We start from the raw sequence: 19,658 nt of genomic DNA, 5'->3' as shown, positions 1-19,658 counted from the left end.
CAATATATAGGACGTGGCATTTGGAGGTTGCATGTGTTATGCCTGAAGTGCCAAGGGCCTGGTTGTGATTCAGATAAAATTGGCAGTGGGTGATGCCAACACCTCAGTATAAATGGGGTGTAAATCTTTCCCTATGCTGAAGGAGCCTGAAAGAAAAGAGAAGGGATTAAAGAAAATGAGTGCCAGACGGGACTAGGTTATAGGAGAAGTGGTACATGTGCTCCTTATTTAATCTCCTTCATACCCACTGTCCCATGGATTGACTCTATAAAAGAGTGGGTATGTAATCTTGTATCAGAACAGATGTTTCTGTAAGTAAGGCGTTGCTTTGTTTTAATAAATTGAGGTTGTCATTTAGAAATGGGAGGGAGAGCTGAGGGAAGAAGTATAAAGACAGAATTATTCAAATGGGATTTGGAATAAAATCCAGGAGAATTTCTGTGGCAAAAAACTGCAGGGAAGATTCCTCCACTGGTCTTGGCTCTGCCCAGGTGTCTACTTATGTCCTGGTATGATTTATATGAGAATTTTTGCTTTAGTATCTTCTCAACAGCAATAACAAAATCTTATGAGTGTGTTTTTTCATTTGTTTCCTTCTGCCTCTCCCCTAGGTATGTTCCAAGTCCTTTGCTCAGTCTGTATTGGGAAGGGGAGGGTGGTGGTGATGATCCTCAGTAGTCTTCCAGATTGTGGTGGAGCTCTTGAAGACAAGCTGTTATGTTCTTCCATGCCTTACCAAGTGTGGTGGTGTTTGGCTTCTTGGCACCTTTCCTTAAAGGCTGATGCATTTTCAAAAAATGCAGCCCTCCTACTTTGGAGGTGGGAACTGCCTTTGCCTTCTGTTTTCAAAAACTGTTTGCCTTTGGGGTGGCTGCCGAGGAGGGGTTGGAGGGCATGGCAAGCTCTGCTTAGGTCCTTCTTACGTAGGTCTCTGACCTCATGAAAAAAGGTTACAAAAACAGCCAAGGTGATCAGCCCTGTGACTGTTGAGAGTGTTTTCTGTCAGAGCTCACATGCAATCCAAAGGTCTGTTCTGAAACCTGCTTGCAACAGACCTTTGTCAGAGCATTTTTCCTCCATGTATTTAAAAAAAACATCTGTCCCTGCAATCTCCAGTTCTGGCGATGTATGCTGCAAGGGGATTTAGTTCTCCCGAGACCACTTGACCACCCCAAACCCTTTGGAGGAGGAAATTCTTTAAGATGCGTACTTTATTTTTGCATATTTGGCAGTGTGTTCCCCATCTCCTTATCCTGGGTCTCTACCGCTAAGAAGAAACCTGGAACAGCAGGTTCATGCTGACCTTTAAAATGCTGTCAGCGGAAAGCATGACACAGGGTGTGTTCCTGTGGCCTTCTGAGTGCCAGCGGGTGCCAAACCCGAAAAGACCTCACAAAATACGTTAATAGAGGTGTGTGCGTGTGTGGTTTGTATCCCGGCAGCACCATGGGGTGGTTGGAAGGGCTTGGGCATGCAGCAGGGGCAGGAGAAGGGCAGCACGGCCGGGCTGCTGCACACACAGCCTGTGGAGTCGTGCCTGTTGCTAGGGGACTTGCTCCGGTTAGGAAGCAGCATTGGTCTTACATAGCGGCTTTCTCGGTGTTTGTTGATTGGAGCCAATTACTGTAAAATACTTGATTTATAATGAGGCGTACTTAATAAGCACCAAACTAAAATAAATACTTGTGAATTACCTGCTGAGTCTGCCTGCTCATTTTGCTGAATTATTGCTTTCCATCCGTGGGCTCTGCTTTGCCTTGAAGCCTCCGAGTTGCTGCAGGCAAAGGCAGCTGTGCTGGGGTGTTGGCTGGTGGAAGTGTGGGGCTAAAGAAAGAGAAGGGGAAATCTGGTTTATTCTCCATTTTGTTGATCCTGTGGATAGAGCTGTTTTCCAGGCATGTCATTGACTCAAGGTGGGCTGCTTGCCTGGTGTACTTCTGTAACACAGCAGTTAGGTGTGATCGAGGTGGTTGTGTGTAGCACAGGTGGTGCTTTCAGCTGCCTTGTCGTTGGGCTCGTGCCTGACTTTTGCTGTGGTGTGGGAAAGCAGCAGCGCAGGAACAGCAGCATGCTTGGTGAAGTTTGAGTGGGCCAATATATTTCAGAAAATGAGGGAAAAGCAACATCACTTGTTTGAGGGATGTCTGCCTTTCAGGAGTAGGACACTCATTTGGAGTATTTAAAAAATTATTAAAATAAGGATGTGCTCAACCTTCCTCAGAGATCAGGCACTGGTGGCAAAACGATGACTAATGTTCCGCTTCCATGTCGCAGAGTGGCATTTCTCTGACACAGCGCTAACATCAACGCTTTATTTGGCCACTTAGATTCACAGCAGTTTGTTTTTACACAGGAAGTGTCTGTCGTGCTTGTCAAAATGAGAAAGTGACCATCAGCGCCTGGCTTGGTGTCATCGTCACCGGAGCCTCCTGGAGCCAGCGCTCAGCCCAGCTGCAGCCGGAGGAGGAGGGAGGAGAAGCACAGCCTGATCAGGTACCGAGCTGGGAATGAAAAAAGTTGTCTGATGCCAAGTTGAAGTGAAGCTGTGGATGATCGTTAGTTATTTTTATAACTGTTCTGTTCATTAAAAAGTCTTGCTAACATGTGTGATATGACGATGGCCCACTAATGACAACCACATCATCTGTGTGCCTGGCATGTTATACGCTTGAGTTCTGTAGTACATCTGAGGTGAACACAAACAAGTGTGACTTTGTGTTTTCTGTGTATTTGATGTACACATCTAATTTGCAGTACAGCTCAGTATGTGTTTGCCAATACCTGTATCCAGGCTCCACGTGAGTTGGAAAGAGTGGACGAGAAATACTCTTAATGAATGTTTGAATGTTGAAGAGTAATTTGATGTCTTGAAGGACAGTTTTTCCTCACTTTTGTTCTTTGTTCTAATAGGGATATAACTGCCAGCTTTCGAGGACCAGAATGTTATGCAGCAGCATAGAGCACAGAAAGGTAGCAGACTGATGGGTTTTAAGATAAAACCATCAGCTTGCTAGCTGTGTTTTTATTTGCTGAGATTCCCATAACTGTTCCTGGTAACTAGTATTTAGTCTTGCATTCACATCTTTCAAACAGTCATGTTTAAGAAGACTTAGTTTGTCTTGTTGTATAGAGTCAGAAGTTCAAGCTTTTGCTTTATTGCATTCAATTTTTTCCTTACATAACTAATTTTCAGCTTATGTGGAACTCCTTCTTCAAGGACTATGTTCTGAAAAGACTTTGCATATTTTTATGCACCTTAGAGATTCCTGAAGAGCCAGGCTAATACTTGATGTGTACTCATGCAATGCTTGGGATGGCAGTGGCTTGCAATTCACTTTCAGAGGGAAGTGTTCTTTGAAGAGGCACAATGTTTGTTTACCTCGAGGGATGCTTTCTCTTCAGAAATACCAGCATCTGTCCCTTAGACTGTCTCAATTTATTAGTTACATTTTGATGTTATTTTTAATTTATTGACCCAGATGGAAACAGTGGGATTTTGTTTAGATGGTCTATTAAGAAAATTATTCCTAATGTTCTAGGGGTAATTTCCAGCTCTGTCTGATTATATCTTCCCTTGTGTTATTAAAAAAAAAAAAAGGAAGTCCTTTTCTAGCACACATTGGGAATTCTTCACTTTTTTTTTTGTCTTGGGAAATAAGAATCAGCATTTATTTGATTCAATAACCAGCTTCCTGCTTCCCAAGGAAGAGATAGTGGCTCAGTGGCCAGCAAACATCCCTCCTGTGGAGATTCATTCTTGGGGGTTAGAGGAGAGCTAGCAGCTACTAGTAAAATAGCTGCATAGCAGGATGAAGAGGGATTATTGAAGCATTACTAGGAAATTCATGGCTGTGTGCAAGACCTTATGTACTCCACAGACAAGCTGACCTAAATTCTGCAGCCAGGCCTTACTGGTTTCTGCGTTGATGTGATGTGGCAGGCTGGATAACCTACGGCAGATCTGGGTTTAAAAAAAGGGGGACAGAGAAGGTTTATATTTGAGTAGAAACAGACAAAGCAGTCTTTGTACTGAATCTGTCTTAAACTTTTTTTGTTGTTTTCTAACCCACACTTCTCTGCTCTTAATATTCAGGACTTTTCATGTAGTCAGGATAAGTCTGCATTATAAGGATGCTCGTTAGGAAGAGTGAAGAGGTTGTTTACTCCTGGATGGGGAACTACCTGGATGATTTTACCCATAAGAGGCTTTTACACTTGGGTTTGTAGTTGTGAGGTAGGTTTTGGCAAAGAAATGGTGATCTGTATTTTAGTTGTGCAACAGTTAAACCCAACTGACACTTAATTTTCTCTTGGAGGAGAAATAGGGTTAGTATCTACCTGACATAAACTGAATTGCTTGCACTTATATTTTCAGGCAGCTTGTTTGTGAAGATTATACATTATCCAGAAAACATGGCACAAAAGTCCAAATAGAAAACAAAATGCCATGTCTGTCAAAGCAAAGCTGGTCAGTCTGACCCGTGTGCAGAATTTTACTGCTGTTACTTCTTGTAGTAGGATTGTGACTTTGCAGTTTAGTTTCTGCTGGCACAAACCCGGTGTTCCTCCGTTTTTCTGCAGACGTAAGCTAGACTGATGCAATGCTCTCCTTTGCCTCACTCCTCCTGCCTGCACGCTTCCATTACCCAGCCTTGCCGCATCCTCCTGACCTGCCCCTATGGCTACCAAAGGAATTTTTCTGCTGGTGCTGCTTAAACCAGGTCCTATGAAAGGAACAGTTTATGCAGGGAGAAAAATTTTGCAGCCACCAGAATGGCTTCTGCAGTAAGGTTTTTGCTGGCATAGTTGGGAAGCAAGGAAAAAAGTATCTCAGCTGATACAGCTAAATCAGCAAAACCTTAAAGTGTGGCTAGGGGCTTTTCTGTGCCGTGTTCTGGCCTGGTTACTGTGATGGAGTGTGTGTGTGTGTGTATATATATATATATTTATATATAAAAAAATAAAATACGTTTGTGTCTGGAAACCCCTTTTGTGGAAGCTTTAAGCTATTTTGAATTTTTTTCAGAGGAATTTCTGCAGCTGCAGGGGAAAGAATAAAATCCTCAATCATAGCTGGTTTATTTTGGATCACATTTCACTGCTGTGCTCTTGATTTGTTTTAAGAACAACTTGTCTGTATAACCTATTTGTTTACTATATGCACATAACAAGTGGCAATGCTCACCTTCTTCTGGAAGTAGGAATGAAGGGACCCAAGGAAGGGTGTTTTGCTTGGTTAATTTCTTTCCCAGTATTTTGGCATGTAACTCCTCTTGAAGTGTGAGACAGCATTCATGCTCCAGAGCTAGGCAAATCTGAACAGACGTATTTGCTATGCATCAGCTCCCTCTGTGAGTAAATTACAAAAATGTATTGATACCAGACTTAATGTTTAGAGGTAACCTGAGTCACCTTGCTCAGGTCTGCTCATGGAGTGAGTGCCAGCTGTAGCTCGCAACCATGGTCACTTGTATTTTGTGTTTTTGAGCTGTGTGAGCTTGTTGCAGAGAGTGAGAGCGTGAGTAGCTTGCTTATGAAACTAAAATCAATTTTAGACAAAATCAAAATCACTTTTTGGCAACAGTTACCAAAGGGCAGACAGAAGATGGATGTCCTGAGGAGCTGCGTGTTTCGAAGTGTCCCTCAGCCTCGCGGGGAGGGTGTGCTGGTTCCACGTGTATTGCAAGTGGCAGATTATCCTGCATGTTTTCCTGCAGATCAACTTCTAACTAAATACTGAGTTACGCTCCCGCCATGTTGTAGGGGCTCCCCGTGGGTCTGCCCTCTCACACATGGAGTTATATGGACGCTGGTAGAGGCCTTGCCTGCTGTGGTGCTGGCAGCGAGGGCCTGGGGGAGGGCAGGGCTGCCCTGTGCCGGTCATGGCCGGTTCTAGCTGGCTCCAGTCAACATGAGGGACTGGCCGAGTGCCCAGTGGCACTGGGGACACCCTGCAGGGACCCTGACTGCCCAGGCAGCACCGTGGGCCGGGACCACGTACGGCCAGGGGACTGGAGGACAAGGGCTGTTTCCCCCACCTGTGTGTGTGTTTCAGTAGCAGAAACAGTAATTGCAAGTTTCTTAATTGACAAATGAAGTAAATTGATTTAAATTCCTCCCCAAACCAATCAACTGGATTTTGCTCGCAACAATATTATTGCCAAGGCTGCCTCAAAGCAGAAGTTTTCTTAGCTATAGGTGTCATTATGATGATGTCTTTGCAACGGAAAGGACTCCTGTATAACTGACTCCCATGTTATATTTTTCGTGTCGGGTTATCTTTTCTTTCTTCCTGTCCTCCCAGCAGAATTTTCAGTGTTAACGTTAGATACAGAAACTGGAAAATAGCCCTACTTTTCCACCCCACACACACTGTTTTTTCTCCCATGTTTCTTTGCCTGGGTGGGAGCAGTGTCTGTCTCTGAATGCAGAAGCTGGTCTCTGCAGCCATGTCTGTGAGTGGAGCTGCTCGGAGCCTGGTGGGTGGTGACACCAACTGCAGCACCAGGAAGGAGACAGGGCCCAGGTGTTTGTCAGCAAACCCGCTGTAACAGAGAAAAACCTGAGCTGGGTCAAAACACTGCACTGCTGTCTTGGGTGAAGTAATGTCATGTTGCGTGTTTTCGTGTGTGTAGACTTGTTTCCTACTGGTTGTATACCAAACTCAGTAGGCTGCAGTAATCTTAGCGATGTGTTTTGACACAGTGTGGTGGTGTTTTGAAATATTTACCTCTTCTCCATTCTTGACTGGAATCTCAGGAGGTGTGTTTTGGATAGATCAGAAGAGATTCTCAACAGGTAGTCACTCCCGCCAGGTTCATCCCTGTCTTCAGTAAGCGATGCTCTCTTGAGTAAGGGAACACCATCACAGTGTGCTTGTTCCCTTGGAGGCTGGCTGTGAACACTGGAGTAAGAAATCAGAATGGTGATGTTCAGCATCAAAGGGTAAGGTATGCCCATCCTTGTGTCTGTACTTGATTTAGTTTCACAGGGAGCTAAAATGCTTCTGACAACTGAGAAACCACGGAAGGGATTGGGCTGGGAAAAAGTTGCCCTTTCCAAGACCTGGTTTACCTTGCGTAGATGGGCCTAACATATTGTCTAGTAATGCTATATTTGCATCTCTTGATGGTGAAAAAGGACATACCCTAAGAAGTTGATGGCATTATTGCCTGGTGCCTCTGACAGTAAAGATGGGGGGTAGAGAGAGATTTGCAAGGGAAGACTGAACAAACAGTTCTTTGTTGTTCAATTATTTTAGTGCTGCTGTGGTTTAGTTGTAATATTGTGTTACTCTGTCCACAGATTTTTACAGGCTTCTTTTACTAAAAAAAAAATAAAAATAATGCAATACTCTAGCTTCTATTATTTCAAGTGCTAGAAATTGCTTGCAATTATAACATTCCACTGCCTCTGGTGACTGAGTATATAAAATCCTGGAATTTGTTGCTGAGCAATAAACTCCCAAATTTTTCACTTATCTGACTTTGCATTTAACGAAATAGCTCTTGCTCAGTGTATTGGAAGCTGTGGAAAAGTCTTCTATGCATAATTAGAGTTGATTGAATGAATAAAGCATCAATCTCTTTCCCATTCCCTTAGCTCTTATGTTCTGCAGGAATTGGGGGAAAAAATGTGATATTTTTTTTGCTCATAGACTTAGTCTGCTACCTTTTGAAATAAAATGTTTTTCCAAGCGGTCTGCAAAAACATTTTTATAGGCAGTTCAAAGAATTATGTAAGGAACTTAATGGTTATTAACATTACTGTTGTTTGAAGCATTAGGGGGAAAAAATGAAGTTCCATGAAAAGAAATTGTGTTAAAAAGGGAAAACCCAACAGTCCCCCCTCCACACCCTTGTTTTGCTTTGAAGTCATGCAGTAGTTAAGGAGAACACTGCCCAGGTTTGTTTTTTTTGGGTTTTTATTTTCAATCTTTTCTATGGAGGAAGCACTGTGGTTTGGAGCTTTAGAGGCAAAGCTCAACCATTGCCACCACCTCCTTCCTCCCCCCCCCCCCCCCCCAAAAAAAAGCTGATTGTAGTTCTGGTGCAAGTAACAGTCTGGGATCTGTCTGCAGTTTGCTGCTGGACCTGGCCATCCCTATGTCTTGCCTTTTGGGCAGGTTGTGATGTGTGGTGACCCTGGCTCGCTGCGTCCCATGACACTGAGGTGGGATGTTGGTGGTGCTGCTGGGGCAGTGTACATTCCTGTGGTATGGGGAGGGCAGTGGAAATAGGGGTGTTGCATGATACCAAACTGGGCAGAAGGGCTGACACACCAGAAGGCTGTGCTGCCATTCAGTGACACCTGGACAGGCTGCATGACTGGGCAGAGAACCTGATGAAGTTCGACAAGGGCAAGTGTAGGGTCCTGCACCTGAGGAGGAATAACCCCAGGCACCAGTACATGTTAGGGGTGGACCTGCTGGAAAGTAGCGTTGCAGAGAAAGACCTGGGAGTCCTGGTCAACAACAGGTTGACCATGAGTCAACAATGTGCCCTTTTAGACAAGAAGACCAATGGTATTGATATCCTGATATGCATTAAGAAGAGTGCAACCAGCAGGTTGAGGGAGGTTATCCTCCCCTTCTGCCCTGCTGAGGCTGCATCTTGAGTACGGCATCCAGTTCTGGGCTCCCCAGTTTAAAAAGGATAAGGAATTACTGGAGACAGTCCAGCGGTGGGCTACAAAAATGATTAGGGGCCTAGAGCACCTTTCTTGTGAGGAGAGATTGAGAGAGCTGGGTCTGTTCAGCCTGGAGAGAAGAAAGGCTGAGAGGTGATCTCATCAGTGTTTATAAATATCTCAAGGATGGGTGTCAAGAGGATGGGACCAGATTCTTTTCAGTGGTGCATGATAGGATGAGGGACAGTGGGCATAGACTGAAACATAGGAGATTCTGTCTAAACATGAGGAGAAACTTCTTTGCTTTGAGGGTGTCAGAGTGCTGGAACAGGCTGCCCAGAGAGGTTGTGAAATTTCCTTCTTTGGAGACATTAAATACCTACCTGGACACATTCCTGTGCAGTTTACTCTAGGTGAACCTGCTTCAGCAGGTGCGTTGGACTAGATGATATCCAGAGGTCCCTTCCAACCCCAGCCATTCTGTGATTTTCTTTAGATGCAAGAGACAATGGGCTATGATAGAGCTAGACAGCCCCATGTCAAGTTCCCACCTTTTGGTTGATGAGTAATGGTTGTTTTTTTCCCCATGTTTGTGAACTCCCTAGTTCCTGGGCAGCAGCGGATTGGTGGTAACCTGCTGTCAAGATCCACAGCAATGCCAGTATTTCCTTTTCGGCTGAGGGAATAGGATGGAAAGCTGCGAGGAAGCTCTGCAGGATGTGGATGAGTGTTTGGTAAGGCAGAAATGGGTGGTGGTGGAGCAGGGAAGTATCAGGAGGGACAGCAGCACAGAGAAAAAAATATGGGTAATGGTATGGGAATGTATCAGTCCACTCCTCCTCTGGATTGTGCGATCCTTGTATGTGTATTTAGACTGAAACGATCTGGGATAACTGGCTGTCAGCTTGGTAAAACAATCAGGTTGCCAAGAACTCTATCATCTTGTCAAGCGTAATTTCAGATTTATTGCATATTTGTCCGTCTTTAATGCAACTAATTTAAGACATGCAAATGTGTTTTTTAGCACTCTGTAGTTTCTCTCCCTACAGGTCATGCAAATTTTTTTGTTTGATTTGGTTTTGCACCCTTGCTCTGTCTCCACCAGGGTTCAGTCTGAAGACAACAACTGAGAAACTTTCTTTCACTAAAAAGGTATGTTTAGGTTGTAGGGGGTGGTGGGAAGATGAGAATTGGAGCTCTCATCCGTAAACGTTTACCAAAGCTTATTTCAACAGCCACTTCTGTCTTTGTTATAATAGCTGGGGCTATGCCAACCTAAAAAACCCAAAACCTGTTTTGCTTTGACATTTAGCTAGATCCTTATACATAATCTCCTAATGAGGGATAGAGTTACTTCTATTTTCCTTGTATGTTGGATAGCACTTGAAAATATTGTTGGTAGAACTAGGGTTGTTTTTTTGCAGTGTCATTGAGTTTCTTTTGCTTGTGTGGGATGCTCATGTAGCCGTATTAGTGGGAAGACAAGCACTTGAAATAGAAAAATATGATGAGGCAAGGGATGTCGAGTATTATGTATATATTCTGTACCTTGCATGCTGAGGCCCTGACCTGCTTGAGACCTCTAGGTATTTCTGCAGTGTGTGTGTTTAGCAACGATAAACTGCAGTGCCTGGCAGAGGGATTCAGTGTGCAAGAACAACACCTGAAAAAACAACCTTTAATCCATTCCCTGAAATGAGCCCGTTTCAAGGTTTATGTTGGTTTGGGAGGGGTTGGACAGGGTCCTTCCATTCAGTGTATGCTGGCATGATATTCAGTGGCCACCACCTTGTCAGCAAAGTAATGTTGATAGAACTGATTTATTTGGCCTACTTTTTAATCTTGCATGTGTGCTACAGTAGTTCTTTGAGTATATCTATTTTTATTTTCAGAAATAGTCAGTATACCAGGAAAATCCCTAGTCACCAATAAGACCTGAAAACAACCAAAAAGAGAAGACCAGGGAGCCCCCAGATAGTCCTAAACAACAACAAAATGAGCTGTAGTGTGGTCAAGGAGAGAGCTGCTTGCAGCCAAGGGCACTTGCTAAGCAGAAGACAGGTTATCAAAACCCAACAGCTCTCTTTGATTTTTTGAATGAGGACAAATGTAGTTGTGTTCTCCAAATAAATGCTTGGATTCCGTGTTACTTGGTGTTCCTTGTAATATTAAATGGCAGTTTCACAGCTTGTCACACAAGGCCTTGGAGCTTATTCATGGTTTTCTGGATAGTCTGATCACAGATGATAGAACTAGGCAGGTTAAAGGGTCATGGCATTTTAGAAAGAGATTATCTTAAAAATAACTCTGTGACCTTTTAGAGTTCGAGGTATCCCCAAGATAAGCTGTTTCTGATTGATCTGAGGCCAGATATATGACTGTTTCTAGCTTATTAAATGCACCAAACATGGATAGATGTGTATAGGGTTAAAAGGCTATGTGGATCAGCACTGGTTGAAAATGTTTTCTGAAGTATGAATGGGTTAAGCAGTCTCACTGATGTTTCTTGACACCTTTTTTGGAATATCATCTACCATGTTAAGAGTGTAATTATGGGATGGACTTGTTTTCATTCTGTACAACCGGAGGGCACATAAGGAATGTGCGTCTTGTTTTCAGAGCAGTCACAGACCAGTTCTCAGGAGCTGACTCACTGCTATTTTGTAAGCAGGGTTTGCCTGCCTTTCATGTGGTTCTGCATTGTTCCGTTCTCTAGTCCATGGCAATTTAATCTTGAGCCTGCTGGTGTCAGAAAGGCTGCTTCTGGGAGTGGTATCTTATCCCCATGTGCTTGGTGGGTGCTCGGCCTGATTTGCTAGTAGCAAATGTAACGTTTGACTGTTTCCTTTCTTTCTAGTAGGGTCTTCATCAAATTACGGTACAGAGGCACTTTCCATGCAGCTGTTTAATATGATCATTAAGAAACAATTATTTATCTTTTGGTGGGGTGCTGTATTTAGTCTGTTACACTGTCTCACTTGTATGTGCTCATTTTCATTTTTTCCTACACAATATTTCAGACTTCCGTGAGCTTCAGATTAATTAACTTGTTCTATTTGCATTTTAACAGCTTTGCTATTGGGATGCTGTGGCAGGGTGGGACTGGGGAACGTGGGCTGTTGGAATCAGAGGAAAGGCCATGGCTCGGTAGAACTAGAGCATTCAAGGTGCATGTTCTAGTATGTAGCACACCTTGAATTATGGAATTATGGCACTGGATTCCACTATTGACTTTCAAAATCACTTAAACTTACTCTCGCACCTTAGTAACGCTTTATTGATGGCAGGTCAGGTATTGCCCTGTGATAGTAATTTTTTATTACTTTATTTGGATGAATTCATTTAGGTTTGTGGTTTGTGTGTGGTTTTTTGTTGTTCCTTGTTTGTTTGCTTTTTCTTTTCTGGCAGTTTAGGAGGAGGTAAGATGCCAGGAATCTTCAGCACTGTTGTAATTTTTGATAATAACTGTGCACCAATGTGTAAATCAAACTCTTCCAGTGGGTCTGCTACCTGTAATTCTTCTATAACTTTGTTAGGTTAAAGTTGGAAGGTCTGGTTGTTATAACTGATGTTTTTGCAAAACTTGTATGGCTGGAAAACTGACAAGAGTCATGTGAATTTCATGTTACTTCGGTGTGATTAAAATCAAGGACAGCAGTGTGGGCTGCCACTAGAAATATTCCCAGGAAAACCATAGGGGGGAGAGAACTCAGCAGAGATTTTCTTTCTGTTCCACTGTAGGTCCAAGGCTGAACGTAGTAAAAGGGAAAAATGGGAACCATTCTCATGGAAGGGTGGAGTGGTACCACTTTCCATGAAGGCAGCCAGGAGGCTGTGGAGAGGGGAGGAACAATAGGAAGCTTTTTGTTTCCTGGGTGGAGTTTCACATTTGATGCTGATAAGTGGGCACCCGATAGAAGGCCCAGGTATGGGGCTGGTGCAGAGCAGCACCTTTCCTGGGAGCTGCTGGACTTCAGCCTGGGTGTTCCTGCAGGAAACCCTCCCCTCCCCTTCTATCTCTGTCTGGTATGTTTTCCAAGCCTTGATGTGATCGCCTTGTTACTGCTGGCAAGAAGTCTCATGTGTGGGAGATATGCAAATGTGTTGTAATGTTCTGATATAATTTTAGTGCAGGAAAAGAGCAAGCTCTATACGTAGGTATCGCCAACTGAGCTCCAGTCTTGCATCTTAATTTATTTAAAAGACCTGTTAACTCTGATAAGAGGTGTACATGGCTGCGAGGTATAGGATCAAGTTCTTAATTTTGTGAGCTTAAAAAACAGCTCCTATCAAGCTATGCTTCCGTAAAACTAAATTCCTTTACAGACAGTAGAAACTGAGTGCAAGAGAATTGGATTGTTTAATGGCATGATTAGTGACAATTTCTTATGATGTGAATTCTCCTGTTGGCTTGCAGTACATACCATCACCAGAAGAATGTTGGCTTTGCTATGGATAACTGAGGTGGACTTTATCTTCTCTCATTTCTCGCAGTGTAAAAATTCTAAATATTGTTTTGCCTTATGATTTTTACTTGGTTGGGATTTTTGGAGGGGGGGAATGTGGTTTTTTTGGTGTTTTTTCTCAGGTTCAATGAGAACATAACCTTTTTGTGGGAGAGAAGAGTGAACCTACTGAAATCCTTTCTCCTGTGCAGGGTTAAGCGTTCCACTCAGGAGGGTCGTGTTCCAGGGGCATTGCAGCCTTCTCGTAACAATTTAGACTCTGGTAAAGAAAGTGGATGAGTCATTGCAAGGGTTTGATGGCTAAAAAGATTGATTTATAATTAAGTTTAAAACAATAAGCGTTTCCTTTTGGTCCCAGCTTTCAGCCATTCGAAAGATCATCAGATTCCCGTGTGTAGTTTAGCATTTGGGTACTATGAACATGTTTGTTTTGATGTCTTTCCCTGAATTGCAAATATTGCTTTTTCTTTGCTTTTGTGTACATGTTATTTATAGACACATAAATGTCAAATTTGGTTGGAGTCTTTTGAGGAGGTTACAGCACTTTGAAAGACCCAAATGTTCCCATTATTTTGGTGTGGTAGGGTTAATTATACTTGCCTCATAACCTTTTTGAGTTGCACTGGTACACCAGGTGCTTCATGGGTAAATGTATGCTGGTTTTCTAGTGTTTGTATGCTCTTGCATACAGGTACTTTTGCTTTTCCTCAATAGAGGTTTGTCAGTCAATTCATATATTTCTACAAGTCTGTGTTTGAACTGGATGTCTAATAGGCAACTCTAGGGCCGTTGTGCCTTTTTGCCGGTGTAGCAGTTAAAGTGGAGAATGCTGCAGACTGTAGTGTGACCCTGAAGGCATAACTCAAAACTGGCCCTTGAATTCAGTTAAATTAGCATAAATAATCTCCATTTGAGGAGTTTTTCAACTGCAGAAGGCCAGAGACAGGGGTCAATCAAAACCAATTCATGAAAGGCATGTAAGCTTCAGCAACCTTTTGAAATCGTCTAAGATGTAAATTCATACCCTCCGAGTGCTCCTGTCCAAGGCAGATCTTTGATGCAAGGGAGGTCTTGTGGTTCTGGTCCTAGAAGAAGTAATAAATTGGGCTTTGGCTTTTTATTGATTAAAACCATGTGATGTGCAGCCCTGTGCATTTTTGGTACCGAATCTTGAATGTTTATTGCGTGGTGAATATAGGTCAAGGCATTTGTTTGCTGACTGTGTACAAAAAGCCACTCTCCAACTGTACTTTTGTTTTTATTTATTTATAAGCATGAAGGGTGAATGAATATTAGTAATATTTTTAACCTGGGCTGTTGCTTTCATTCATAATTTAAACCTGAAATACTTCAGATTTTTAGTTCAATGGTCCCCATAGTCATTAAATCCTGAATAATGGCTAGTTTGTAGTATTCTATTCAGGCTCCTCCTAAAAGGAGATGGTTGTCAGATATTGCTTACTGAGATGTAGCTACAGCGTTGTGGTGTTTGTGTTTGTGACATTGCATTTTGTCAGATGTGTAGGGTGCTGCAGCTGAACCTTGTGCCTCTCAAGGCCTGAGTCTGTGAGGAGTTGTCTAAGTTTTCCAGCTTGCAGATGATGATACACTTTGGCCTACTTTAACCGTGAACTTTCAGAAGTTAAGATTTAGTTGCACTGCTGCATAAATTCTTTATAATGTTTATCGTGTGGTGCAGAGTTACCGTGGGTAGTGGTTTTAGAGTGGAAAATGAGAGCGTGCAGGACGGCTTTGCAAGGATAGCACTGGAGTTGGGCTCCAGATGGTTTTGTAAAAAGGGGTTGTTTTGACCTTTGTAATAAAACAACTATTTGCTTTGGCATAAAATGTTGAAGGGGAGGTTTTTTTTCCCTTTAGTTGGTGTTAAAAAGATTGAAAATAGGAAATGTGGGGTTGATGAGGAAATTTTAGCTGCAGGGAGGGATATGAAATTTTATTTATAGAACCAGACCCCCTTGAATGCTTGTTTTGCTTCTGTAAAACCTCCTTGGTAAAACCATGTGCAGGATTGAGTGGGTGTTCACCTGCTGGGTTGCAGGGAGAGGAGGATGAGGAAACAGTTTGCTCTTGAGGGGTGCAGGGGACAAGTGGATGAGGTCATGGCTTCAAGGAGATAAAACTGGTTTGGTGGCAGTATGGGCAGGGGAATTTGACAAGAAGTGGTGGGGGAGAAGGATACATGTGACTGGGGTGATACTTTGCGTCATGGAAGGATGCAGCAGGGTCTGGAATTCGTGGTCTGACATTTTTGAATGTGTGAAGTAAGCCAAAGGAAGCTGGTGGGTGTTGGGACATGACTGATTTGCTCCAGTTTGTAGAGTAGGTGTGGACAGAAGGACGGCAAGAAATTGCTGGTCTCTGTTTTAACCTAAGAGGCAAAAAATTGTGCAACTGCCTGGGTCAGAAGGAAATGTCTCAAGGCACTCTGGTCTGCTCTAGGTCCTGGTATTTCAAGCCTGGCAGTGCAGTTATATTCAGTTCACAACCCCAGTGCTGCTGCGCTCTGGACTCCTGCCATTGGAAACCTCCTAATGCAGAGAAGACCCTAGACAGAAGTAGTTGAAGCTACATTTGCTTTTCCTGTGGGATCACTGCAGAACCCCTGGACGGATGAGATAGGGGTTAGAGATGACCCGTGTTTCCTCCAGACCTTCATTCTTCCAGCTTGCAGACATGCCTGCAGAGAGGGATCTGTGGGTTGAGCAATGGTGCCGTAAGGGGATTCCGTGGCAGACTGGGTGGATCTAGCTGTTGAAAATTGCCCCAAGGAGCTGGGCTCCCCGGGGTCGCTAGCCTCCTGCTCTTGGTCCAGAGCCTGTAAAACAAAGAGTTAACATACACACTGCTGGTGCATTAAACTTTGGTAACCTTTGTAACAGTGTATCTCCTGCTAATTACTTCACTGCTGAGTAGGTGAGATTGGTTTGTTTGTGAGGTTTTTGTTTTGTTTTTAAACTGAACTGGAAATAGTCCCTGTAGTCACATCAACTGAGAAATCCTCAGACAGAAAGCCTGCTTGGATTTTCTGACACTTGCCTTTATCCTAGTCTTGTGACAGTTCTTCCGTCATTCAGATTGACTTCTCTTGTATGTTCGGGTTATGCGGGGAGCAAAGCCTGTGAAACACGACTATCCATGAAAAGTAACGCTCTGTAATGTTCTTTCAGCTCTTCTAATGGGATAATTTTTCACCTGTACTTTGCAGTAATAGCAGTTGGCTACTAGTTAATAAATACAGTGCCCTGTGAAAATAATGGGTTGTTAGGATTGGATGGGTTCCTATGGTGCGCTTAGTACTGCAGCTTTCACCAGCTAGCTGTGCCTTTGCTTGTGTGCACAGCGGAGTTGTTTACATGTCAGGAATATGCTCGAGGCAAGGAGAAAGGAACAGCTTTAATGTGATGCAGCTTAGATGCTCTGTGGGGGAGGCCTCAGAATTGTTCATAACAGGATCAAATGACAATCAATGCTTTAGGAAGAATAAAGTTACTGTTCATGAGAAAATCGAAGAATAATATATTACATGCTTTCCAGCCATCTTAAAGCCATCTATTTTTGATCCTGTCTAGGAAAGTGTCCTTCTCCTGTGGTTCTTTTGAAGCCTGTAGAGTATCAGTGGTGCTTAGTTAGAAGCATCTATCTGGACCACTCCTGTTTGGCTCCAGCTGTTTCTCTGGGCTGCCTTCTGTAAGGAAACAAGTGAGATGCCAGCTTCTTTTAGCTCTTCCAGGAAAACCCCAGTGATCATGTTGTTGAGGGTGCTGCTAGAACATTGTGACTGCTATTAAATTTGTTTTAAAGGCAGATCTGGGGATTTACTGGCTCCATAGTGTAAAATAAAATTTAAAAAAATAGTTACTCTGACATCAAGCCATGAACATGAGAAAATGGCTTCTCTCTTATAGCAAGGTATAAAAGGAGAGGACAAAGAGGAAACAGCCAGAGAGGACTGGTGAAGAACGCAGCTGAAAACCTCCTCCTCTCCCTCCAGAGCTATTTTTTGGCAGTGACAGAGAACTGTGGGATGAGCAAAGCTGATCTGTATCTGCAACAGGCCGTAGCTCTGATCTGAAAATGTATCCCCAGGAAAAAATTATGAGAACCTAGCTGGGGGTGGGGGGAACATTCGAAGTCACCTCCCTGCTGGACCTGGACCTGAACCTGCAATTCCTGTTCCAGGCTACTTTGCCTTGTACTCAGGTGATGCTTGGAATCTTACAGCATGGGGCTGTCACGTTCTGTGTTGCATTGTGCCCTGTGTGACAGCCGCCGGGGCGGCAGGCTGGGATGTGGAAAGAGCAGCTGGGGGATGCAGCTTGCAGAGAAAGGGTAGGGATGGGGGTGGAGGGGATTCTTGGAAAATTGTGTCAGAATAAGAGGCTTTTCAAACTAAGGCTAGGTGCCCCTTGGAAATGCTACTCTAAAACAAATCAGAGAAATACACAATCAGTTTATTTACCAGAATTCAAGCTGTTCTGATTGAGTGGTTTCTTGCATTCTTCTTGGAATGGTTTGGTGCTGAACCAGCATCCCGATGTGTTGTGTTGTCTGGGCCTGTCTCCCAAGGGAGGCATTTTGGACAGTTATTCCCGAATAAATCCTGTGTGTGGTTCTGGAGTTAAGGTTTTGTCTTCACATGCCATTGAGAAATTATTTGAGTCAGCTGAAGGTGTGACTTTGAAGTGAATTGCTTCAACTGCTCTACATCTCTGATGCAGAATAATAGTCACTCTGATTCTGGAAAAGAGCACCTGAAGAAGGTGTCAAGCAGTTTAATCAATTTTTTAATTTGTATGATTTTTGTCTCTTAAGTAATCCAAAGAGCCTTATGCAGACAAAGCCTCAAACTGGATTATGTTATTTAGGCAGGCTGTTCTTAAGGATTTGGGAGGGCTTATGTGGACACAGATATATTACTAGCCAGGAATAGCACTTGTATTTTAAAGTCACTCTGTACTTTTACATGGATTTAATACTCAAGCAACTCCTTCAGGCTCTGCGAACCTTAAGCAGAAATTATGAGAGGAATCTGAACTGACTTTATTCTTTGCGATAGACCTTTGAAACACTGTTATGGTGTCTCCAAGTTGTGATTAACTGTGTGATGACTGAGTGTTTCAGTAGAAACTTCTAGTTCACGTATTTATTCCTCAATAATGAATGAACGGAATGGACTTCTAAGGTTGGTAAAGCTGCTGATTTCTTGTGAGATTTTCTAAGCTGATGGGGAGGAGGATGAAGGAAGCTGAAGAGGAGTATGAGCCCTCTCAGCAAATCCTGGGCTTCCAACCCAAAATGAGATTTTTATCCGCCCCCCCCGCCACCCCAGTCCCATACAAAGCTTTTTTTTTTTTTTAGGTATGTGTATGAAGCAGAGAACTTTGGCAAAATCTGGGTAATAGGAAAAGGGTGAATGTTTCAGTATTTGAGGCTTTGGGCAACCCGCATAGTTCTGTTTACCTCAGACCTGAGGGGAGGGGACAGGAATCCAGCACAGGGAGTGTACGCTGGAGACAGAACTGTCTGTGCAGACTAGTGGTTTGAAATATCTGCTGCCTAATTCAGGGGAAATTTGTTGTGGAAGGTATGGGCAGGGCTCTCAATTTTGCTTTTTAATGTACTGCTAGTCTTTTTTCCTCCTGCTCTTTCACTTTCCTTGCCATTTTGCTGTTTTAATAAGAGGAAGAAAGACTGAACTACTGTATGTAGTTTTCCTTAGTCATTTTCAGTTGTGCAAAATAAGTTGCAGTGGTTGATGTGCAGCAGGAACTCAGGTTACTTCCTTTTTGGCTACTGAATTTAAACTCTTGTTAAACATCTTAAGGAATTTCTACTCCAACTAAATGCATGCAAATATGTGCTTCAGAAGCCATGCTGGACTCCTGATTATGTGCAAAAGTCTATGATGTTGAACTGCAGAATTACATCTGCAGGCTGCTACCCCATGCTTCTAGGATACTTAAAAGACCACTGTTTATGAAGAGTTAGCATATTTATTGAAATAAACTTGTGAAACTGGAAGGTTCTGAATGTTTTTCCTACAATTGTGGCAGTTACAAAACCAAATGTTGTGGTTTTCTTGCTGAACACATTAAGTTTTATTGCCTTGTGAAAGACTTGGTGCTAGAGGCTAAGGAGTGATTCTGTAATAAAGTTTAATCGACTGCATTTGCAAATCAAGGTAGATGCTTCCAGACAAGGAATGTTGTACCTACAGATAAGGAATGTTGTATCTACACTGAGAGTGCCTGTGCTTTGTGCTGCATTTCTTCTCTGTCGAGACTGCTGAGCAGTGCTGCAGTTTCTGTGCTTATGCCCCACTGGAGCAGGATGGAGGTTGGTTCATTTAGCTGTGTTCTACAAACAAGCAGCAGACAGCTGGTGCTGTGCAGAAGCTGTGAAGCTGAGTGAGGATCGGGCAGGTGACGAGGAGCCTGAATGTGCTCCTTGTCCCTTCTGCTTGATTCACCAAATTGGTGACTTGGTAAAAGCCTTATCTTTACAGTTAAGGAACAGGAGAAATTAATACAGATTCTTTTTTTT

The 19,658-nt window shown here is 43.2% G+C and overlaps 2 protein-coding genes across 4 annotated transcripts in view; both read left to right on the top strand.

The window, feature by feature from the left end:
• Window positions 1-2,353: 2,353 nt before the first annotated feature.
• The window catches only part of LRRC8D (leucine rich repeat containing 8 VRAC subunit D), a 42,845-nt gene continuing 25,540 nt past the window's right edge, over window positions 2,354-19,658 (top strand). The window contains exons 1-3 of one of the 3 annotated variants that reach the window (XM_021292316.2): window positions 2,354-2,493; window positions 9,234-9,362; window positions 9,734-9,780. The gene's annotated coding sequence lies outside the window, so the exon portion shown is untranslated. Of the gene's footprint in view, window positions 2,494-2,532; window positions 4,235-9,233; window positions 9,363-9,733; window positions 9,781-19,658 lie in introns of those variants that run through there. The other 2 variants (XM_021292313.2, XM_065071168.1) reach the window with 2 other exon arrangements.
• ZNF326 (zinc finger protein 326) overlaps window positions 2,356-19,658 on the top strand; it is an 89,094-nt gene continuing 71,791 nt past the window's right edge. The window contains exon 1 of the mRNA XM_021292332.2: window positions 2,356-2,493. The gene's annotated coding sequence lies outside the window, so the exon portion shown is untranslated. The remainder of the gene's footprint in view (window positions 2,494-19,658) is intronic.

The sequence above is a fragment of the Columba livia genome, chromosome 8 (assembly GCF_036013475.1).
Source record: "Columba livia isolate bColLiv1 breed racing homer chromosome 8, bColLiv1.pat.W.v2, whole genome shotgun sequence".
Classification (NCBI taxonomy): Eukaryota; Metazoa; Chordata; class Aves; order Columbiformes; family Columbidae; genus Columba; species Columba livia.
The sequence above is the reverse complement of the archived record's forward strand: the minus strand, read 5'-3'. Positions and strand labels throughout refer to the sequence as shown.